The sequence below is a fragment of the Equus caballus genome, chromosome 7, assembly GCF_041296265.1.
Source record: "Equus caballus isolate H_3958 breed thoroughbred chromosome 7, TB-T2T, whole genome shotgun sequence".
NCBI lineage: Eukaryota > Metazoa > Chordata > Mammalia > Perissodactyla > Equidae > Equus > Equus caballus.
The window spans coordinates 90504087-90526770 of record NC_091690.1 but is presented as its reverse complement, the minus strand read 5'-3'; the positions used below and the strand labels follow the sequence as shown (position 1 = coordinate 90526770).

The 22684-nt window shown below is 43.1% G+C and overlaps 1 long non-coding RNA gene across 2 annotated transcripts in view; it reads left to right on the top strand.

Annotated features, from left to right (window-relative positions):
* The window catches only part of LOC111774377 (uncharacterized), a 67490-nt gene that overhangs the window by 24315 nt on the left and 20491 nt on the right, over positions 1 to 22684 (top strand). The gene's annotated exons all lie outside the window — the stretch shown is intronic.

Genomic DNA, 22684 nt, shown 5'->3' with positions numbered 1-22684 from the left:
TGTTGATGGTGCTCACCTGGTGGATGTTGGAAACTTAGGAGGGCTCACCCTGCAGTGGGCACCTCCACCACGCCTATGTTGGTGGGGGGGATGCCTCTTCACTGCTGGAGCTCACCTGGTATGCGGTGGGGAGAATGCCAAGAGCTTCACCTACAGGGGCCACCTCCACCACTGCTGCTGCCACCAATGGGGGAGGAAGTCTGTTATTCCTCGCTGGCTCTCCTCTGGAGGGGGCCCGGGAAAGGTAAAAGACCTCTGTCTCACAGGATTCTCCCTGCCAAGTCCTCTGGCTGGAAAGTGTGGGCGCATCTCAAGGCCTTTTCTGTCTGTACCCACTTGTAGTTGTAGGTTCCAGGCTGCCCTAGGGCCCGAGACACGATGTCTAGGAGAGAAAAAGAGAAGCAACCCAAGAGGTTCACCGAGGGGTTGTCCCTCAACTACCCAGTCCCCTGCTCCTGTCCCCTCCCCGAGTCCTCTGAAAGTTGCCTCACACAATCTGTCCAGGGTTTTTGGTTGTAGTCAGCAGGAGCAATAGGTGTAGCATGATTATTCCATCTTGACCGAAACCAGAACTCTGCCGTGTCTTTTTAACACGTCTCCATTATTCTTGGAACACATCCTTGGTTTCTGATTCAACCAGACGTTCCAGGCTCATCTTACACTCTCCTTGCCCCAGCCCTTGAGTCAGTCACTTCTCAGAGGAGCTCCGGCTCCTTTTAGTAGAGAATGGTATTTAGAAGCCAGGATCCGGGCACCACATCGCTGTCTGCTATTGCTACAGCTCAAGTGTTTGACTTCTTCCAGACCCTTTCACTGCTCTCAGCTCCTCTCAGTGGTCAGACCTTCCAAGAAGCAGCCATGGTGCCATTCAAATTTAAGTTTAAAATAAACAAAATCCAATACCTCGTTTGCACTAGCCACATTTCAAGTGCTCAATAGCCACACGTGGCTAGTGACAGCCATACAGGACACTACAGAAAGGAAACATTTCTATCATTACAGTGCTGACCTAGAAATTTTCAACCAAAAAATGCCTGCATTATCTAAATTACTTTGCTTGTGAAAATGAAGCATGAAGCCTATGTCAAATTTTTCATATCTAATTATTAAATTAAATACACATATCACCCATAACAGGCCTATATACAACCCAGGGTGTGCTTTGGAGCAAAAAGAAGATCAGTGCTTTCAAACAAGCAAATTACTTTCCAGGCTGGCAGTGTATCTACTTAAGTCAGTTTTGGCTCTCAAAGGGGACTAGAGATTATAACTCAGAAACTTCTCAAGAATTCAGTCCAAGATATATTACCACCTAAAATGAGAAACCCTTCTATATTTTCATTCCCCGTGTGTATTTTTTCCACTCAACCAGTGAAGGAGGGAAGGATGCCAAGTAAACACATGGCTGATTTTGGAAGGACGATGCATAATGTCCTTCCTTTCAGAGGATGGTGGGATGGAGCCTTTGATGTCTTGATGAGAACTGTTGAAGAAGCTGACACACTTCTCACTTTTCTAGCATTCTTACTAAAATGTCATAAGTCCAGGCCTGCTGACAGTGATTGGCTAGAGAAAAAGACAGAGGAAAAAAGTGATCTCAAATTTGTGTCATAGAATGAAAGATGAGGGGCTGGCCTGGTGACGCAGCGGTTAAGTTCACATGTTCCACTTTGGTGGCCCGGGGTTCACTGGTTCAGATCCCGGGTGTGGACATGGCACCACTTGGCAAGCCATGCTGTGCTAGGCGTCCCACATATAAAGTGGAGGAAGATGAGTATGGATGTTAGCTCAGGGCCAGTCTTCCTCAGCAAAAAAGAGGAGGATTGGCAGCAGATGTTAGCTCAGGGCTAATCTTCCTCAAAAAAAAGAATGAAAGATGAGAAAAATATCCCAGAGATGATATGTATCAATAATATATTACTATGTATATGATATATAACATTATTATAACGATGTAATTAAATGATATAATGAACATATAGAGCTTAGTATAAGACTCGGCACAAATCGTAAGTCCCCATTACATTTTAGCTATTCTTTTATTCCTTCTTTTAAAAAATAGAAGTTCAGTTTCTAAGTGCAAGTGTACTTTTCTTCCTCCTTGTCCTCCTATGCTGCCTAATGGTAATTCCACAACTCTGTGGCAGCCCTTTTGGTAAGCACTCTGCATACATGACCCCATTTGAGCCTCAGAACAACCCAACGAGGCAGGTGCCATTATTAGACCAACATCCAGGAAGATGAAATAACTTGCCCACGATCACACAGCTGGCAAGTAGTAGAGGAGTGATTCTGTGCACATAGTCCGACTTGAGCTGGGACTCTTAATCCTTGTGTGAAATAATTCCAAAATGAGTTGCAAAATACTTTCACTACAACTTATTGTGTCAAAAGGTTCCCCGAATATTGATCCCAAACTATGAAGCCTTGTGCATCATAAGACACATACCTAGCACTCTAATACCTAGTGAAAAGAGAGGCTGGAACATAGATTCAGAAATGATAATGGTGATGATGATAGCAAACACACATGGTACTTTCCATCAAACACTGTTCTGAACACTTCATATATACTAACTCATTCAATTTTCACAATAAGCCTATGAAGTAGGGGCTATTATAACTGCTTTTTCAGAAGAGGAAACTAGGCAGAGAGGTCTAGTGACTCCCCCAACATTATAACACTACTAGTAAGTGTTGGATCTGGGATTTGAACTCAAGTAGTCAGACTCCAGAGTCCGTGATCACCCCACCTACTATATTGTCCCATATTTTGCTGTCACCTAGCTGGTGAGGTTGGCTACTAAAGAGATGATCCAACCACAACTGCCACTGCCATGACAAACTTAAAAATTCCCCCAAATTGGAGATAAAAAGTCTTCAGCCTTATCTTAAGAGAAGCATATAAATAGAAAATTTGAAACAGTAAATCCAATTGCTGTGGGCATTCTGTTCTATAGGCTCCTGGAATTCTTATTCTCCACCATTCCACTCCCACATTTTCTGTTATTATTTTTTTATCATGCACATAAATACACACACACACACAGCTCCTTTAGAAAAACTCAACCATTATGTTCGTCTTTCTGAATTATTCCGACTCTTCACACTTGAGACTTGTAGCTCCTTGAGTTGCAATATGCCTGAAACAAAAGAGAAGATCCGTTGAAAAACATGAGTGGATTTTCTTAGAAAATTGCATGCCTCCGTCACAGGGCTATTGTGAGGATCAAAGTGAGAATGTGCGTGATCTCGCTTTGAAAACTCTGAAGGCCTTCGGAAAGGCGAGGGATCATTATTGTCACCATACGAAAAACAAAACCCCAAGCTCTTTTCCCAAAACAATCCCCTCAAACACAAAATCACTGGGAAGGCAGGGCGTGTGGTTCACAGTCTTTCTTTCCATTGTGTCAGACTTTACAGTTTCTGTGGGTTTTCTTCGTTGTTGTTAATATTTATTTCACTGGGGTTGCACAAGACTTGCACAAGCTCATGAAGACTGTGCAGTAAGATTGGTTATAAATTGGCCAACAGATGATTGACTTTTTTCAGGGAAATTTGCACTCGTCATTGCAATAATTGAATGCACTGCTCAGCACATGAGTAAAATCCTCAAAGAGGTCTTTGTGTTGTGCTTGGGATTAAGAGGATGTCTTTCTGTCAAAGCAAGGCAAATTCTGCCTGAAGTGAGTTTCTTTTTGCGGCACAAAAAAGTGAGTTGGAAAAAGATGCTAAGACGATCCTTTGGATATGGTGATCTCAGTTGAATCGACTTGCTCTGTGGCCTGAGTAAAGCCACAAAATTTCTCTGGACCTCAGTTTTCCTAGCTACAAAATGGGGAGGGTGGACTAGATTTTGTGATCCCTTCAGACTCTAATATTTTATTATTCTATAATTCTTCCCTTCTGAGATGCCCCAATGATTAAATGCACCTAAATAAAACTTGATGCTCCAAAAGGAAATGTGAGACTTCATCCTACCTTCATTATAATTGAAAATATGTCTCTCGCACTTTATAGTTAACAGAGTATTTTCACGTATATTATTTCATTTGATCTCCCTAGAAATCTTTTTTTTTTAAAGATTGGTACCTGAGCTAACATGTGTTGCCAATCTTCACTTTTTTTTTCTTCTTCTTCTCACAAAGTCCCTTAGCACATAGTTTTATATTCTAGTTGTGAGTCCTTCTGGTTGTGCTATATGGGACACCACCTCAGCATGGCCTGATGAGTGGTGCCATGTCCATGCCCAGGATCCAAGCCAGCAAAACCTTGGGCCACCAAAGCAGAGCGCGCAAACTTAACCACTCGGCCATGGGGCTGGCCCCCCTATAAATCTTTGAAAGTGGCGATTTTTATTCCATTTTACAAGATGATGAAATTGAAACTCAGAGTGAGTGGTTAAATGTCTCTTCCAAAATTCCACATTAAATGAATGGTGTGTCCAGGACTCATAGGTTGGGGGTAGTATAATTTCCACTCCTCCATGATATCTGACAACTTAGATTATAGGAATAGATTTGTATTCCCACCTTATGGATTGCAGATGATTGTGCGGAAAGTTATCCTGGTACCCCATACATTCTCTCATGAAACAGTGTTAAGAAACTGGTGGAGCAGGAACGTTTGAAATCTTAATGGGCCTATTTCATAAGCATTGTGAAGGCAAAAGTCCCACAAAAACCTTAAATGCTGTATCTCAACATTCACTCATCTATCCATCCATCCGTCCATCATCCATCCATGCATTAACTCATGAATTCAGCCCATATTTGTCAAGCGCCTACTATTGCTAGGCATGGTGTTAGGAAATACAGCATTGAATAAGACCAAGTTCCTGCTCTGATAAAATGTATAATCGAACAGGAAAAATAGACAGTAGGAACTGGTATGAGTGTTCTGCTAGGAAGTGCTTAGGGTGCTAGGAGCGTGAAGAACAAGCACGTGACTCTGGAGCAGTTAGAGGAGGCTTCCCAAAGGACGTAGGGTCTGCACTGAGAACTGGAGGAAGGGGAGATCACTGGCAGTTTGAAAGCGGGGAGATGTTCCGGGTAGGAAGAAGAGCAGGGGCAAAGGCAGTCCTGCTTCTGCTTTTGTGAAGTTAGTGCCTCTTTTAAAATGTGTGTCTAAGATTTTTAAAGCACAAAGATAATAGGAATGTGTTGTGTCATGTGAAATAGTATAAAGGTCCGTAAAGGATAAGTTAATATTCTCTTCATCTCCATTCTCACTCCACTTCTATCCAACCAATATGAATTGCTTTCGTGTAGAATCTTCCTCTTCCTCCCTATTTTACTGTTACGATGTAGGTAATTTGTACTATACTGCTCGGACCCAGACAGCGTGATATTACGTGTGTGTTAGTTGTTTAAGTCACAAGCCAAGACCAGTGAGCAGCCCTGATCCAGACGTGGCTGCCATAACCGCATAAGCAATCTTCATCTTTGATCGACATGAGGACACTTTGCTGATTTGTAGAATGAATGGCAGAAATGGGTTTTTCATAGGTGAAATAAGTGGCTTGTTAGTCTGATAGACGTTAAAAGTGGGCTCTCACTGGGGAAACTGGTGCTATTCAATCAGGTCCAGTTTATCTAAACTCTTCTAAAGACGCTGCGCTTCTTCACATGGACAGGATTTAAGACTCAAGCGGTTCTCTAGCCTGCTCGCTTAGGGAGGGTGGCTGAGGCTTGATCCTAAAGGGTACTGGTCCAGTTTGTTTTGGGGGATTTCTGATGGCCTGATATAGACCATAAAGGAAGTAGAATCTTGCCTCTGCAGTTCTGTCTCATCTGGCTCAAGGGAACTTGTCAGGAAGACAGTGAGTAAAGCAACTAAAGGACAGAGCTGGACTTACCTGAGCTTCCAGAACTGGTGATGTGACCGGTTTGTGCTTGTTTGCTAATAAGTGTTCAGACATGCAGCAGCATTGTCAGAGACTTGCTTTTATTATAACCCAGCAGTGAGATTGTAGGTGAGCAGCTAACTTCGCCAACCTAAAACTTCAGAGGTTAATATTATCTATCAGTGTGACCCTCCGAGCGGTACATGTCTAACATGGCTTAGGTAAGTTCACAACACACGCACACACACATTTGTAAAGTTTACAGAAGTAAAAAGGTATTGTACTAGATTCATCTATTTTTTTTCATTTAATACATACATCATGTTCCATCTGGGTTAAGAGATAAAGATATAGCTTAGTTTGTTTAGAGGCTGAAAAATATTCTAGAGTACACTCATTGATTTTACCATTTACCATACACCACTGCCAATGAATACTTCCAGTTTTATTTTGTCTTTGTTTTTACGACTGTAAGCATCGCTGTAACAAGCACCCTTAAATTTAGAACCTTATTATTGATATTTTTATTTCTGTGGAATGCCTTTTTCTAAAGTAGGATTGCTAGGCCAAATGGAAGTTTAATACATTAAAACGAAGTACATTTTAATATATATTGCCAGATTACTTTCCAAAAAGGTTGTAGTAATTGACAAATTCCCACATCCTATTAATTTATGAGAATGCCAGTTTTCTAGCATCTTCTCCAATTCACAACGGTATTGCTCTTTTTATGTTTTGCCAATTTGATGGGTCAAAATGGCACATCATTGTTACTATTTTTGTCATCTCCCTGACTACCGAGGCTAAGCCTTTTTTCTTGTGTTTTAGGACTTCTGGGTTTTCTCTTGTGTGAATTTCCCAATTTACTTTTTTTAAATTTAAAAAATTTAAATTATTTGCCCAATTCTAAAGTTTGCCTTTTAAAATTTGTAGAAGCATTTAGTGTAGTAGAAATCTTAAGTTTTTATTTGCCATATATTTCATACTTTTTTCCAGGCTATCACTTGGTTTTTGATTTTGTCATGGTGTATCTTGCCATATTAACAGACATCTCTTTTCCTTCATGGCTTTTGGGCTTCCTTTCATTAGGAAGGTCTCCCACGTAACAGTTTTCTACAAATATTTTTCTAAATTTTCAACTTTATTTTAAAATATTTAAATATGCAATCCATCTGTAATTTTTACATAAGATGTAAGTTAAGGAATCTGTTTCTTCTAGGAGGATAACCTATACCATTTATAAAATGAACCATCTATTTTTACTGAAATAGAATGCCACATCTCATATTTTTTAAGTTCTCAAATGTACTTGATCTTTTCTTAGATTTTCTATTTGGCTCCAACACTTTATTTTTCTTTTATTTTTCTATGCTCTTGCCAATCCCATACTGTGAGAACAGTAGACTCATGGTGAGTCTTACTTTCTTTGGTTAGTTGTTGTTTATTAATAAAAATTAACTAATCAAGTGAAAAAGCCAATAATTTAAATTTTAAAAGCTTATTATTCAGATGAAAAAAACAAATGGAAATAGGCAACGGATCAGTTCTAATTATCTTTGAAAATGTCCTTTACTTCCTTCAACTTCAGTTTGCTCCTCTGTAAAATGAGCATTTATAATTGCCACCTGCTCCACACGTTTGTATAAGGAACTAAGGAACTTAGACATAGAAAATAGTTTGTAAATTCTAAAGGGTGTCACAAATGTCCGTTTTTATTATTCACATATGTTGTAACATGTGGGACACCTATTTCTTTGTGGACAATGTCTGAATATGGAAGCATGATGACATCATATAAAGTGTCATGAGTCTGCTCTTGCTTCTCCCGCTCAGAACAGAGGGATTGCCTACAAGGCATCGAGAGAGATCACATGTGTTTTCAAAGCCCTGGCTGGCTAATTGGGAGGAACTATAGAAAACAAATGGCGACGGTGAACAATGCGGTGTGGAAAAGCTGCCTCCCCAAATCCCCAGGTCAAATAGACTTAAGCATCCCGTGTTGTGGCCTTGCCAGGGGAGGGTTCTAAGAGGATCACTGTCCCATGGCAGGCTGGGTAAAGGGTGAAAGGTTAACAGACCAATCCCAGGACAAGGTGTTGGCCCAAATGAGGTGTTTAGAACATTTGCTAAAGGACTTAGTCTGCTGAGTTCTTTATTTCCAACAGCAAAAGTATTTAGGGAACAAAAAAAGACTTTTGTGTGGAAGAATTCAAGAAATTCAGTTGAGTCCTCTCTTCTCCAAGGGAACCAAAAAGGTTGAAAATTTCCCCCCTATTTCAGGAAGACCATTACAGAAATAAAACACTGAAGCTTCTTTTGTTCCTGAGAACCAACATCTATTGTAAGACTCCTTGCTTGATAACTTTCATTTAGGATTACTCTTCCAACTGAGACCACGCAGAACCACCAAGAAGTACATATGGCTGCCTGGTACTCCGGCATCTAGATACTTCGAATATCTTTTTTTACTTTTAGGGCAACAAATTCTCCAGTGAAATCTAGGCTTGGGGCAAGGGCAGGAAGAAGGAGACAATTTTAGAGTTTGAGGAAAGAAGTATAATTGGACAGCAGCCACCACCCCGTTACCCCACACACTCCAGGGCCAGAAAATTTTTTTTCAGTTATCCTCCAAAATACTTGAAGCACTGGCTTTGGCTACATTGTTATCCAAAGATGGAATTCTATAGCAAGGAGGTCACGGACCTGGGAAATGGCATTTTGAAGGGAGAGAAAAGGCATTTCTTTAGACATTTGTACAATCTACTCTGAAAAGGCCCCTGGTCAATTTTATCTAGGACCAGAACTCTCATATCACCTTTCCAAATCCTGAAGATGTTGGCATAGATAGAATGCAAAGGATCGCATTAGGAAATCCATATGAAACTGGCACCAATCAAGTAAAAATTTACCTTGATTTTGCAATGACAGGGCAGAAGAATTTAAAAACCAAAGCTAAGCTACTGTACATGAAACTAACTCTAAACTCTATAAACTACAAAATTTAGGAAATTAAGGGTATGGATAAAAGGGAAATTGGCGCTGGGGGGAGGGGTAGTGGCAGGGGCAATTATTCAATTTATAGAAGGAATTACAAATAGAATTCCTTCAGATAGCAAGATGCCTTAATGTGTTTAAATGATACAGTATACAGAAAACAAAAACATGAGTCATGCACCTTCTGTGCAAGATAAAACAAAATGCCACAATAGCAATGATGAGCCTGAGACCCCAATCCTTAGTTCCGTGAAATCCTTCTCATCTAAGGCCTCTTGTGACCAAGAGGACGTATTCAAAAGATGGCTAGCTGAGGTTTAGGTGCTATCTGTAGACTGGACAAAGCCATCTCTCCTGGAAAGCTGTCCCAGAGGATCCCACAGCCCTGGGGGGATTAGCTGCTCCTCCCAGCCATTCCCTTGCTCCAGGTCCACAGGCCTCCACGGAGCACTTCCTTCCCAGGGTGCTCCTGCCTCCTTGCAGCGGCTTTTGGTCTTTGTTTCCCTGTAGCTAGCCCAGGCCCCAGCATAGAATAGAAGCTTGATAAAATGCTGTCATCCCTTGTAAGCAAGGAGAAAGAGGGAGGAAACCCAGGAGGAGGTCCTCATGAGCCCTGAGCTCTTCAGGAGTTTGGGGAAAGGGTGGGTGCTGGGGTTGTATTTATTCAACAAATATTTGTTGGATACCTGTGACTGGGCGGACACTGTGCTAAACGCTAAAGGGGCTCAAGACAAGGAAGACCCAGTTCCTGCCTTCAGGCAGTTTGTGATCTACTAGATTATACTGAAGCCAACACAAGCTATAGCAATGGAAACAATGAAACACATGGGGAACACGTGGTGAAAAGAGGAAGGGGGTTTATAGCCAGAGAGACCCGGTCTGAATCCTTCCTCTGTCGTTCGTAAGCTGGGTTAACTTGATAACAGATTAATATTAGTCTAACCTTTCATTATGTCACTTAACCGCCATGTAAAATTCTGAATAATATCCACTTTATTAGGCAATTTTAAAAATTATTTAGATAAAGTATTTATGGCATCTAGCAATCTCTAGCACTCAGCTGGAACTCAGCTATGTCCACTTTTCTCCTTGCTTTAATGAAAAGTAAGGGTAGAATAGAAAATTGTTTCCAGGCTACAGTAACAACTGTGTAATAATTATGTATGCTTGTGGGCCAACAGTGAGAGAGACCATGGAAAAATAATAAAAACAGTGTGGAGAGGGGATTGGAGGTGATTTTTTTTCTCCCTCTTTTTCTTTTTAGGCTTTTTATTATGTCACAATATTCCTTGGAAAATAAATTACAGTCACAATTTTTAAAAGTCCAACTTATTGTAAGATTGCCCACAGGAGGATAAGAGATACCCCTTACGATAATGGGCCTGTAAATTTGCTGTTTTCTAGAAGAGAACTTTATACAAAATCAAATCATAACATGTAACAGTCCATTTTCAATAAAAGAAAATCAGAGAAATCTAAAAATTAGATCTAAAATTTTTCAAGCCTTATTTTGCTCATTACACAAAACCTTATTTTCCTTGTGCCAAAGATCACATGCCTTTCAAAGGCCCTTAGGCCAAAGTGGACCCTCACAGAGGCACCAGGAAGTCTCCAGTTTTGCCCAGTTGAGAGGGTGCTCCCCTGGGGAGGGCCTCACCCTCTCCCCGTTTGGCAGTGTTCTCAAGTTCACAGCATCATAAGGACTAGGAAGCCAGCATAAATGGGGGGGGAGGGGTGTAAGACAAAATGGAATGGTGAGGCCTGGAACAAGCCGGCTGTCAAATTCTAAAGTTTTAAAGCACAGGGCCAGCTGAGCAGAAATCCTGGTGCTGGGTTCTCACTCATCAGCCTTTGGCCCCTGGATAAATACGGTGCAGACCCCAGAGCCCACAGTAATCTTTCCACATTGCAGATCAGATCAGATCCTGACCCTGCTTAAAGCCTTTCGGGGCTCTGGCATGCCCACAAAATAAATACAAACTCTGAGCGAGGCCAACAAGGCTCCTGCCTGCTCTGTGGCTCCACAAGTTGTCCCTTGCCCCCGCTCACTTTGGGTGCTTGATATCACCCAGGGTAGGAACGTCTACTCCACAGAAATCAGCAGACGTTACAAATCAGCGGTTTTTCTTTTCTGGAGAGCTGGTTGTTAAATACCCACCAACATACCACCGTCTAGTCCCCACTTGTTTGTGAGTCAGCATCTTGCCTTTTGCCTGCCACAAACAGATATGCAATGAAAATTTGCTAAATACACAAGAGTAAGTGACTAAGTCAATTTGTGGACTCTGCCTCCTGCAGGCGATCTTCCCAGGCGGTCCAGGCCCAGGCAATCTCTCCTTCATCGTGTCCTCACTATTTAACTTTCTAATGCTGGTTGTAGTGAACTGTAATTATTCTCCAGGTCAGTTTGCCCCACCAGTCTGAGAGCATCTCAAGAGACTATTTCTTGTGGAGTGGCAAGAAGGCAAAATAGTTCCACACAGGTCCTTTGGTGCTAAATTGCCTGAGTTCTAATCTCAGTTTTGCTACATGCTAACTGTAGGCCTGGGGCAATTCATTTAGCCTCTGGGCTTTACGAGCAGAGTAGAGAGCACATTAGCTCTTCCTTCCAGGGAGTTTTGGGAGAATTAAACAGATTAGTACATGTCTATTAATGAGAACAGTAAATGCTCAATAAATGTTACTGTTCAACCTCATCTTTTTCTTCATCCACGCTGCCTGTCTTCCTAGAATCTGGCATAGAGTAGATGTTCATTAAATATTTTGTGAATGAATTCCATGTTTCAAGCCTTGTACTAGTTGCTATTAGAGACGTGAGGATAAGTTACCCCTGGAGTTCTAATCTCAATGATAATGAGAAAGGAAGGGAGGGGAAAGCTCCACAAGGTGGTAAAATTGAAATGACGTCTTCTAAGGAAAGTGAGAGTAATGAAAAGAAAAGGAAAGCAATCGATTGACTGCTGGAGGAAATAGTGAGGCAACAGGACTTTTAGCACAGAAGCTGCAGTAACACTTGGGCCAGGTTTCTGCTGCGTCATCCAAGGCACAGAGGAAAGGATTCCGGACCAAGAGCAGAGAGTTCGATGGTGAGCCGGTTAGAAGTGGCCACGTTCTGCCTGAGCCTGGACGGACTCTCTCTCAGGATATTGCAAGACTTCGGGATGCCATCACTGAGTCTCAGTCTCTCCATTTGTAAAATGGGAATCATAATAGCACCTGCTTCAAAGGTTTTGTGTGTGACAGATGACATGGTGTTTGCAAAGCCTAGCACATAAAATATTTTATGAATATTAGCTATGGTTATCGTTTGTCTGTTCGAACATACTCTATGCTTACCTTTTAAGTTCTGGTTCTATTTTGCTTTTTTGGTATCTTGATGACTATAAAGGGATTAACTTGTATAGTTTACCAGTATTCTAGTCACTGGGCAATGCTTCCTCCTTTTGGCAGAGGTTCATAAACTAATTTTTTGGTGAGATATTCTCCTGATGCTTGATTGCCTCTGGGTTAACCGATTATTCAGTTCCATGACTCCTTTTCTGAAACCCTTGGGGCACATATGTTTCAGGATTCAGATTTTTATAAAAAATTTGAGAATGATAATATGGAACATATAGCACATATTACATAAAACCCTCAGCAGTGTCCTCAGCAGCGGCTCCGTGGGACATAAAGCTTATAAGAAGCCTCACATGAGTTCACACCAGGCTTTGGTGCCAAATGAATTATGAAAAAGAACCCTTTGGTTTTCTGAGCCCTGGGGATTTCAGAATTGCGGAGAAGGAGCGTGGCTCCGCATCAGGCTTTGGGCAGACAGAGCTGGGAAGCGGGCCCTGTCTGGCAGTGACCTCGCTAAGGAAACTGCCCAGTTGAAGCCGGTCAGCCTCTGACACCTCTCCTCAGCTGCACGTCCCCCAGACAGGCCGGATAGGGCTCATCCTCTGTGGGAGGACACCCCAGTTATTGCCTCGGGCCACAAGAAAAAACAAAAAAGATGGGCTAGGAGCGACTCCCAGATGGTGCTGGCCTGACGGAGCCTGGAAAGGCAGAAGAGAGTGGCGAAGCACGTTGACTAAAGCCCCCTCGCACTGCTGCACAGCAGCTTCTCAGGCCCTTCCCCTGCGGGAGAAGAGCCTCTGCCAGAGGCCACTCTGCTGTTGCTGTGCATGCCTGCACACCCGACGGCCGGATTTATTAACTTCATATCTCTAGCGAAGGGTTCGTGTCAGACCTACCACAGGCCTAAAGATGGCTCCTGCTGGGCCCCCAGTCTGAGGACAAATGGTTAGGCCAAGAGGGCAAGCACAGCGTGAATAGGCCTAAATTAGGCCAGGCCTAATAACCCGTTTTCTAACACCTGTATTAGTCCTCTATCACCAGGACTGACTGCTGTCGGACAAGCCATAATCCCATAAGCTTTTCATTTGCATATCCCTCATTAGCTGATTAAAACTTGAAGAAGGCAGTTTTCTGCAGCTGGTGGGCCCATTCCTTCACACTGCCTGCCTGGGTGGTTTGGGTAATGAAGTCATGCGGGTGGATGTGAGGTTTATATGTATGGAAGGGATTAAGAGTGTTAGAATTTGTGTGAGCTGATGTTGCCATATTCTCTCCACTGGAGCCCAGTAATTGGATGGGAGGAGAAACGGCAGACCCATTAGTTTTGTGTGTTTACTCAGGAGCAGGGTGCTAGAGATTCCATTTTGCTTCCTTTGGCTTCCTCGCCTTTGTGAAGCGGGCTGCTTTGTCTGCTCAGCCCCGAGCACCTCCAAACACCAGCCCTGCTAAGGCGATTTCGCCACAAAAGCAGAGACGTTGGCGACTAGGGCCCCGGGAGGAGAAAATGCAGCCCGACTCAAGTACTACTTGAAGGCAGCCCCATCCCGCCCGCCTGGTCCTATCCTGGGAGAGAGAGCGAGAGATAATTGAAATTTATCAACACTTCTGTGGCCCTTTTTTGATTATTTTATTAGTTCTCCACGTTTGGGATTAACAATCCTCAGCATCAAACGCACCGCAGGCTCCTTACGTGCGAAATGAATGGCTAGACATTTCAGAGACTTAAGAAAGCAATTGTGGTATTTGCCGGGTTCGCATAATTTTAATAGAGGAAAAGTAACAAGAAGAAAAAAATCCATTTCCTGTGCTGTTTGTACAGCTGGAGGCAGAGCTCCTTGTGCTTGACGACGTAAGAGGTGCGCCATTGTCTCGCCCCTCACCCCCACAACGCGGTCTCACTAAAGTCGTGAAAAAACCGGACCGAGCAATTTTGAAAACTTTGAAGCTGAACTTTGTCTCCAAAGTGGCTGGGGCGCCACAGGCAGAACGATGTTTATTCATCAGCAGTGCTGGGGCTCGCAAAGCCGGGAGATGAAGACTAACACCAGGGAACAGCGGAGAAGGGCGAGGTGGACTGGTCACGGGCCAGAGCTTGAAGCCAGAGAATACAGGGGAAAAAAATACAGGTTTGGGAATTTTATTTTTCTTCCTTAAAGACAGCGGAGAAGTATAGGGGAATATTTCAACTCAGATTCTGTGAAGGTTTATATTTTATATTTTCAGATTTCCTTCTTAAAAGTCACAGCCCGCACCCCCGCCCCATCCCAAAATTCTGATATGAGACTTACCGTGCAAGTAGCTTTATCACTTGCTGAAATATGCCATTTCAGTTGGGGTTATGTTTTTAAATGTCTTTAATGAAGGGATAAACAAAAGCCTCCACCAAATGCAGGTCAGAGTGTCCGAGCTAGGTCATTTGCAGGGTTTTTAGTGAAATTATTTAGAGAGATTAGGGGATTCCAATGAGTCCCCCATAGGCCATAGACAGACACAGCAATACCAGTCATTATAAAAGGCTTCCCACAGTAAAATCAAAGCTTTAAAAACAAAACAAACAAAAAACCAAGCAAGCCACCCAGAAAAACCGACAAATAAATAAAACACCACACACTAACCATCCTGTGGGCACATTTCTGTGTGTTATATCAATCAGAAAAAGGAAACTTTTCCAATTCTATCTCCCTCTGCCTTTATTATTTTAATTATTTTTTCCACTCCTGGTAACGTCGTTGGTGAAAGCAATTGGATGCCCTGCGCTTGATGCTCAATTCAGCTGACGTTTTTGAGCTCCTGCTCTCTGCTGGGTCTAAGTTATAGTTAGAAAGAGGCTTACCCAACAAAGCCTGCAAGATTTCAGCCCCAACCCGGCATTGCCAGGGGACATCCAGAGAAGTGTGGTTAGAAAGATAGTGAGGAAAAGACAGTAGGAGAAGCTTTGGTCCTGGCTCGTACAACGATTTTCGGAGCCAGAGATTCCTTGAATCTCAAGAGTAGAATGAACCTTAAAGGTCCTCCAATCCAGCCATCGACCAGCATGTACATGCCCTCTTAGCAGAACTTCAATGTACCCCCTTACCTGTTCCAAGCATTTGTGACCCATCATGTTCTTAAACTTTTGTAATCCTGATCTACAAGTTGATCTTCTGGCCTTTTTGCATTTCTCTCAGGCTTGTCTGCACACTACCTTCTTCACGGGGAAGGAGTTTAACATTTTCTGAGCACCTACTTACCATATGGCAGGCGCCCAACATGCGGGATCTTGTGGAGTGGCAATGATTTTCTCGTCTATAGATAAGGAAGCTGAGGCTCAGCAAACCTAAGCAGCCTGCCCCAGGACACACAGCTCGAAGCAGGTCAGCTTCCTGCTCTGATCTCTTGCTATAAAGCAAACCACTCCAAACCTCGTGGTTTAAAACAACAGCCATTTTATTATTTCTCATGATTCTGTGGTTTGGCTGGGAGGTTATGCTGGTCTCGGCTGGTGTGGCTAGGGCAGGACGGTCCAGAACGGCCTCACTGACAGACGTGGGCCTGAGCTGGGATGGTTGGACAGCTGGCCCTCCCTCCACATCGTCCTTAAGGAGGCTAATGCAGACTTGTTCGGTTGGCGGCTGCCTCTCAGGAGAGGGTGAGCAGAAGCTGCATGGCTTACTGAGGTCTAGGCTCAGAACTCACACTTCCCTGCATTCTATTGACCAAACCAAGTCACAAGGTCAGCCCAGGCTCCACCGGAGGGAAAACAGACTCTGCCTTTCAATGGGTGGAGCTATAGAGAATTTGTGGCCATTTTCAATTGAACACACGTCTGTGGTCTAGGCTCTTAACTCTGGAGCCAGCCAGTCTGTGTTCAAACCTTAGTTTTGCTAAGTGTTAGCCGTGATGCCTTCCTCATCAGTAAAACAAGGGTAATCACAGGACCCTCCCCAAAGGGTAGTTATGAGGATTAAGTGGGTGCGTATACATAAAGCACTTAGAAGCCTGGTACAGAGTCTGCACAATACAAGTATTAGTGACTATGCTATTATTGTCCTGTATCTTATCCTGCCTGTCTCAGTATTTATTAATGTTTTATGTGTACTAAGATTTGGGGACATAAAACAGAGAGGGTGGGTGGGAAAGATTTCATATTAATTTACCACCTATTTATGTAGGCTCCCTGCTGGGTACTTTACATAGAGTATTTCATTTAATTCTTGTAAGAAGCCAGTAGGGTAGGTGTTATTCTCTTTGGTTGCAGGTACACTAAAGTGAATAAGACATGGTCTCTTTTCTCAAAAAGCTCACACTCTAGTGTTGAAAATGTTACCCAAAAGATGACATTTGTTTGGTTATTTCACAACACACTCCTGCACATTATTAACTCACTGGAGCTCAGCAGTATTTTGCCATCCCTACTGAGCAGCTGAAGGCACTGGTGTGCAGAGGAGTTAAGCATCAGAGAGGCGCACAGCTAGTATGGAGAAGAGCCTGGAGCAGGACCGTGTCTTCAGCCACTCTGCTATAGGTTTTTCCATCATGCTCCCAATGTCTCTCTTACTTGAATCAGTGATTGCCATGTGGGGAGGAAAAAGATCTCCAGAAATCGCTAAGAAAAACTTGACCAGATGAAGGCAGAACAGCCCAATGAAGCATAGGATGGCTAGCGCTGTTGCACTCCACACCCTGTCAGAACACTTCCGGGTGTTTGCTGAGACCATTTCGGGATGTGGTACGTCTATTAAGCAGATATGGCAAAACTAATGTGCCACGGCCTTCTCAGGACTAGAGTCATAGAGCCTGTTCATAAAAGGGATCAGTTCACAGCCGGCTTGGCTTGGAATCAGCTCACAGATGCAAAGCATTAGTCAAAGACTAGGATGGTGACCACTGGAACAGCCTTAGGAAAACCGGGATCCACCACTTAATTTAGGATTGCCAGAGCTCCCAGTCAAGGTTAGGTTGGCACATGTGGCTCCTTCTGCACATTGGAAGGGACCAACAGAAGCCATCAGGAGGAGCAGGGTTGGAGCCACACAGAAATGGACTTTGATCCTGGCGGCACTGCTGCGCACTGGGCAAGTCCTGCTCTGTGACTCTTGGGTCCTCATCAGTAAGAAGAGCAGCCTTAGCTGACAGTTGTGCAGACTGTGTGAGGTCCTGCTCGTAATGTCTGAGCACAGTGCCTGGCACACGGAAAATCCTTCTTTGGGTGAAGGATGAATTGAATGTGGGAGAACGAGGAACCCAGGCATGCCTGAATCCTGCCCTGCAATCTCCTTCCTTTTGAGGGAGCTAAACACAGGAGGAACAAAAGTAGAGTGGAAATCAAGGTCCCATTTGGGTGTTAGCAGCTTGCACAGCCTTGTCCTGAGTTCTGGAAAAGCTGTGGGGGAGCACATGGTTTCAGCTTGAGGACTGGGCAGAGCCTTCACACTCTCCTCCTGAATTTCAATCTTAGAATCATCTACCCTCTGGTGAATTCACAGGGTAAGGAGGTCAAAGAAAAGAGGGGGAAAAAGTTCACCAGGTTTGGAAAAAGAGAGAAAGAGAGGAAGAAGCAGCCGAAGGAGGAGGAGGGGGGATGTGCGAGGAAGAGAAAGAGGACGAGAGATAATTGGGCCCACCTTGACGTGCTGGCCCTGTCTGCTCACCACACAGAGGTAGGAGGAGATCGCAGGGACTTTTTAATACAGTCACCCTATCTGTTGACAACTAGTGGCCCATTCAATGTTTCAGATTCTTGTTATTCAGATTTTTTTTTTTTTGAGGAAGATTAGCCCTGAGCTAACATTAGCTGCCAGTCCTCCTCTTTTTGCTGAGGAAGATTGGCCCTGAGCTAACATCCATGCCCATCTTCCTCTATTTTATATGTGGAACGCCTGCCACAGCATGGCTTGATAAGCAGTGTGTATGTCCACACCCGTGGTCTGAACCAGTGAACCCCAGGCTGCCGAAGCGGAACTTGCGAACTTAACCGCTGCACCACCGGGCCTGCCCAAATTAGCATCTCTTCTTCCCTGACAAGGGTTGTGGAAGAAGGTGAGTGGAGGTGGGCCTGGCCTTGGGAGACAAGGCTGAAACCTCACCTGCCCTGAGGCACTCAGTACACTGAGACCAGCATTATTGTCATTGTCATTGCTGCTGCTGTTGCATTCCTATGCTTCAGTGCCCTCACTACTAGTAGTGAAAAGGAAATTGAATAGCGAGGACTAGTTTCCTTCCAGCTCTGACTTAACAATGGTAATAGTTCAGAAAAACTGTAGATAAATAAAAACCTATAAATCAAAATTCATTATTTTCTAAGGAGATATTGAGAGAGCGTGTGGCATAAAAATAGAACACTAAGAGAGAGACACACTTGGGCATGTTATTTAACCCTCTGAGTCTGAGTCTCCTCCTCTGTAAATAAGAACTAATGATAACTGTCTCCCAAGTTGGGAGAATTCATGAGCTAAGGTGGAATAAAGGTTTGTATGTGGTTAAGGTTCAAGAAATAGTAATTTATTACTACTATCAAATATATGGTATAAGATTATTTTGCCATCAATTCTCATCTGTATTATGCTGTTCAGTGTACTCTCATCTTTTCAGCTGTAAGTTCATCATTCCCTACCCCTGCTTCCCACCCCACCCCCATACCCCACACGGCCAGGTGGAGCACTGTAATAGGAGTAGCATCAGATTCAGTTTCAGGAAGAAGCAAGACTGAACCTGGGCTCTACGGTTTTCTAGTTTTGTGACTTGGGACAAATCATTTACCTTCTCTGAACTTCTTCCTCACCTAGATAATAATTCTGTGGCAAACTCCTAGTTCTTGACCCTGGGATCCATTCTCTTCCTTTTCATCTGGGTGTATTGCTGCCTAGTTAGAAGACTACATTTCCCAGCTTCCTTTGCAGCTAGCTGTGGCCTCATGACTGAATTTTGGCCAATGAGATATAATTAGGAGTTTCATGGCCCTTCTTTAACTTTTCTTATGTCTTGGAATGAAGATATCATGGCTGGAGCTCAACAAACTACTTGGCTCCTGGGGACCGTTGAACAGAGAGTTGAAGGAGCCTAAATTCTGAGACAATGAGGCCCCTATACCAGCCCTGTAATGACTACCTCTGAACATCTCTTATGAATGATTAAAAATAATCCACCTGTTTAAACTAATCTCTCTTTGACTTTTCTGTCTCCTGCAGCCAAACCTAGGTAAGATAATGAACGTTCAAGTGCTTGGCACATTGCAGCACTCAGCAGTTATAGTCTCTCTCTCTCTTCTTCCCGTCAAGTCTATTCTTCTTAATGTAGTCAGAGCGCTTTAAATTCAAATATTAAAGAACAAATGCCACAGATGGGCTCACGCTATCCCCATTTCAAAGTCATTGATGGAGTCACGGTGAAGGTCAAATGCAATAATTCTGTGAAAGTACTTTGTACATTGGAAAACTCTATCTAAATAGGGGCATCACGACCCTTCCCACTGTGGTCACACCCTCTCTGACCAGCCTTCTTCTTGCTCTCTTCTCTGGCCCATCCCAATCTCTCCTTCCATACACCTCATTTTCCAGTTACACCAAACTGAACACCTCATCGCACACAAGTCTCAAATCTTTCTACGGATGGCAGAGAAGAATAAGCACAAACTCTAGGAATAGCTGGGGACAAAACCTGAAGCAGCCTTACGGAAAAGCTCCAAATTTTCTTGGAAGTACTCAATTTTATCTCAAAAAATTAATTTGAATTTTCATTCTCCACCACTATATACTCTCATTCACATTAATGAGACTATACTGTTTAAGTTACTCACCCTTGGTAGCCTGTGGCTTTGAGAACTCCCCAGATCCAGAACTTGGAAGGAAGGCCAAATTTACCACATCTGTGCTTTTTTGTGCTGTTTATTCTGCCAGAAATGTCTTTCCTTGAACTTTCTCCCTCTTAGCCTCCTCTGTAAAAACATTCTTGATTCCTTCAAGCAGACATAGTCACTCTCTAGTGTGTTGTACATACAGCCACTATAGTACTTACGAGGTTATATCTAAACTAGTTTCGGGGGAGGGATGTTGGGAGTGGGGTGGGCTGACTCCTTTATTAGTCTGTAATATCCTCTAGGAAATGACTATAATTTTGCGCCATCATCACTACTACGACCACCATATCTCCATCCCTGTGCCTAGTCCGTAAGAGATGCTCATTAAAGATTAGATAGAATGAATAAATGGATGGACGTTCAACAAATAAATCAAAAGAAAGAGGCCGCTTTGTGGACCTTAACCTCAGATTTCACTCATATGCACTGTCCAGTTTGGCCTGGGTCAATGCCAGGAGTGACCTCCTCCACGTATGTGGCTTACTACACTTCCTAACTGGGCCCCGAACCCTTCTACACGTACAATGGAAAGATCAAGGCAACCACGTTCAACTCAAGTGAGCCCGGCCAGGAAAACCCATGGCCAATGTCCCAGTGGTCTCCAAAATGTCAATGCTATGAAGGTTGGTGCTAAGCTCCGCAGACCCACGTCATCAAACGCCCGTTTGCTTCATGTTTTGTCTGGTCTGTCAGCACCATTTACTGCTGAGTAGGTCGCTTATCTTTATTGATCACTTAATTTATCTTTTCTTAACTTCCCTTGCACCGTCTGGTGCCGTGTGTCCGTCTGTTGAGGCTGTCATGACTGGTTTGCTCTTGAAATAATAGGGGCAGCAGGTGGTGTGACTAAGTCGACCCTTCGCAGAATAGGGGACCATTCCCAGGCCCTGTCTCAACCTGCCAGCGCGTCTACACCCTCCCAGCTGTTCCACATTAAAGCAGTCAACTGTGACTTTACAGTCCGAGTTTTACACAACTGTTTTACAAACCAGGAAGAAGGTCTTTTGTCACAAAGCCTTTGTCAGGCAGTAGAAAGGGGGGAGAGAAAGCCAGTTCCGAGACTTGGTGCATTTTAATGACTATGCAGATAGATGCATGCTCCTTTGCTTTGGTAAACGGGGTGTGGGCTGGGGTGGGAGGCTGGCTGGGAGGAGAGAGAGAGCAGGCTGACTCCTTGCTCTCGGGGTGACTTAGTAAGAGGAGCAACTGCTCTCAACATTAGTTTCAGCTTCAAACAGAGCCTCTACTCCACGAAGCCTTCATTCCTCTTGTAAAGTGAAAATAAGGGCAGTTTGTTAGAGCCCTGTATCCTGGAGTCAGTACTCTGGGGACAAGTGTTGTACAACCGAGAAAATTGTGCCTTTGGGACTCAAAAGCCAAGTGCTTTTATGATTTAGGGCTTGTACTCACGTGTGAGAAGAAATGAGACAAAGCGAAAAGACAACAGAGTTTTGAGTGAGACAGAGCTAGCCTCCAAAGTTACGAGACTTTGACATAACTCACTACTAACAATATGGCGTACCAAAATTCCTGTTTATTGAAACAGAAATCTTTGATGTGACGTTTATCTCTATTAAGTAGAAGTTGATTAATCAAAACCATTAAGTAATTAAAATCTACATCTCTCTATATATACATACACACACACATACACTCTTATACTTTGGTTATAAGCTAACAGGCAAGGAAAAAAATGATTACATTTACCATTGTGGGAAGAGTGCATAGACTAAAAGTCAGGAAACCTTTCATTCTCTCTTGTTAATGCTAACGGGCTGGTTGCGTTTAGGCCTTTCACTCAAGCACTGTGAGCTTAGTTAGGAAACTGTATTCAATGGAGTTTATCTCTAAGGTGTGTGAGCTGGGGAAGTGGACAGTAATGGGGAGGTGACAGATAGAATAGGACCATTGTCTCTTTTTCTCCTTACTTATATAAGTCTGAAGAATGGGAATTTCTACTTCCTTTTAGGTATTAGAATGGCACTGCTAGCACTTCCTCCCGCTCACTCCTCCCTAAGTTGGGGCAAGGCTAGAGTCTGACTTCTTGAAGCTACTTCACTCTCCTGGGTGGTGTGGGATGTTAAAGGCTGCTGTTTCCATGAGGCCTGTCCCTCTGCCTTTCTGGTTGGCTGGCCTAGAGGCCACAGATACAATATTCTCCTTGCAGCCCTCACCTCTTCATCCATGCAGTGAGCAAAACTGGGTTAGAACCCTGGTCCCATCTTCTAAAGCAGAGATACTCATATGTGACCTGCTGACCACAATGTTTATGACTAATCCATGCTAAGTAATGTGGATGTTGTCACTAAGCATTTAGAAATCTGTGAACCCAACCTAGACTAGATAAATTAATAAGCATGAAGCAAGCTCTTTTTCACATTAAAACTCTAAACATTGGTGGAGGCAAGAGGAAAATGTATAGCACTAAATGTTTATATTGAAAAACAAGTCCTTTAATCAATAATCTAAGATTCCATCTTATGAAACTAAAAAAAGAAGATCAAATTAAAGCTAAATCAAGGAAAAGGAAGGACACAATAAAGATAGCAGAAATCAGTAAAATTAAAAACAAAATAATAGAGAAAAATCAATAAAGTTAAAAGTGGTTCTTTGAAAAGATCAATAAAATTGATAAACTTCAAGCCATGTTGATTAAGAAAAAAAAGAGGTAA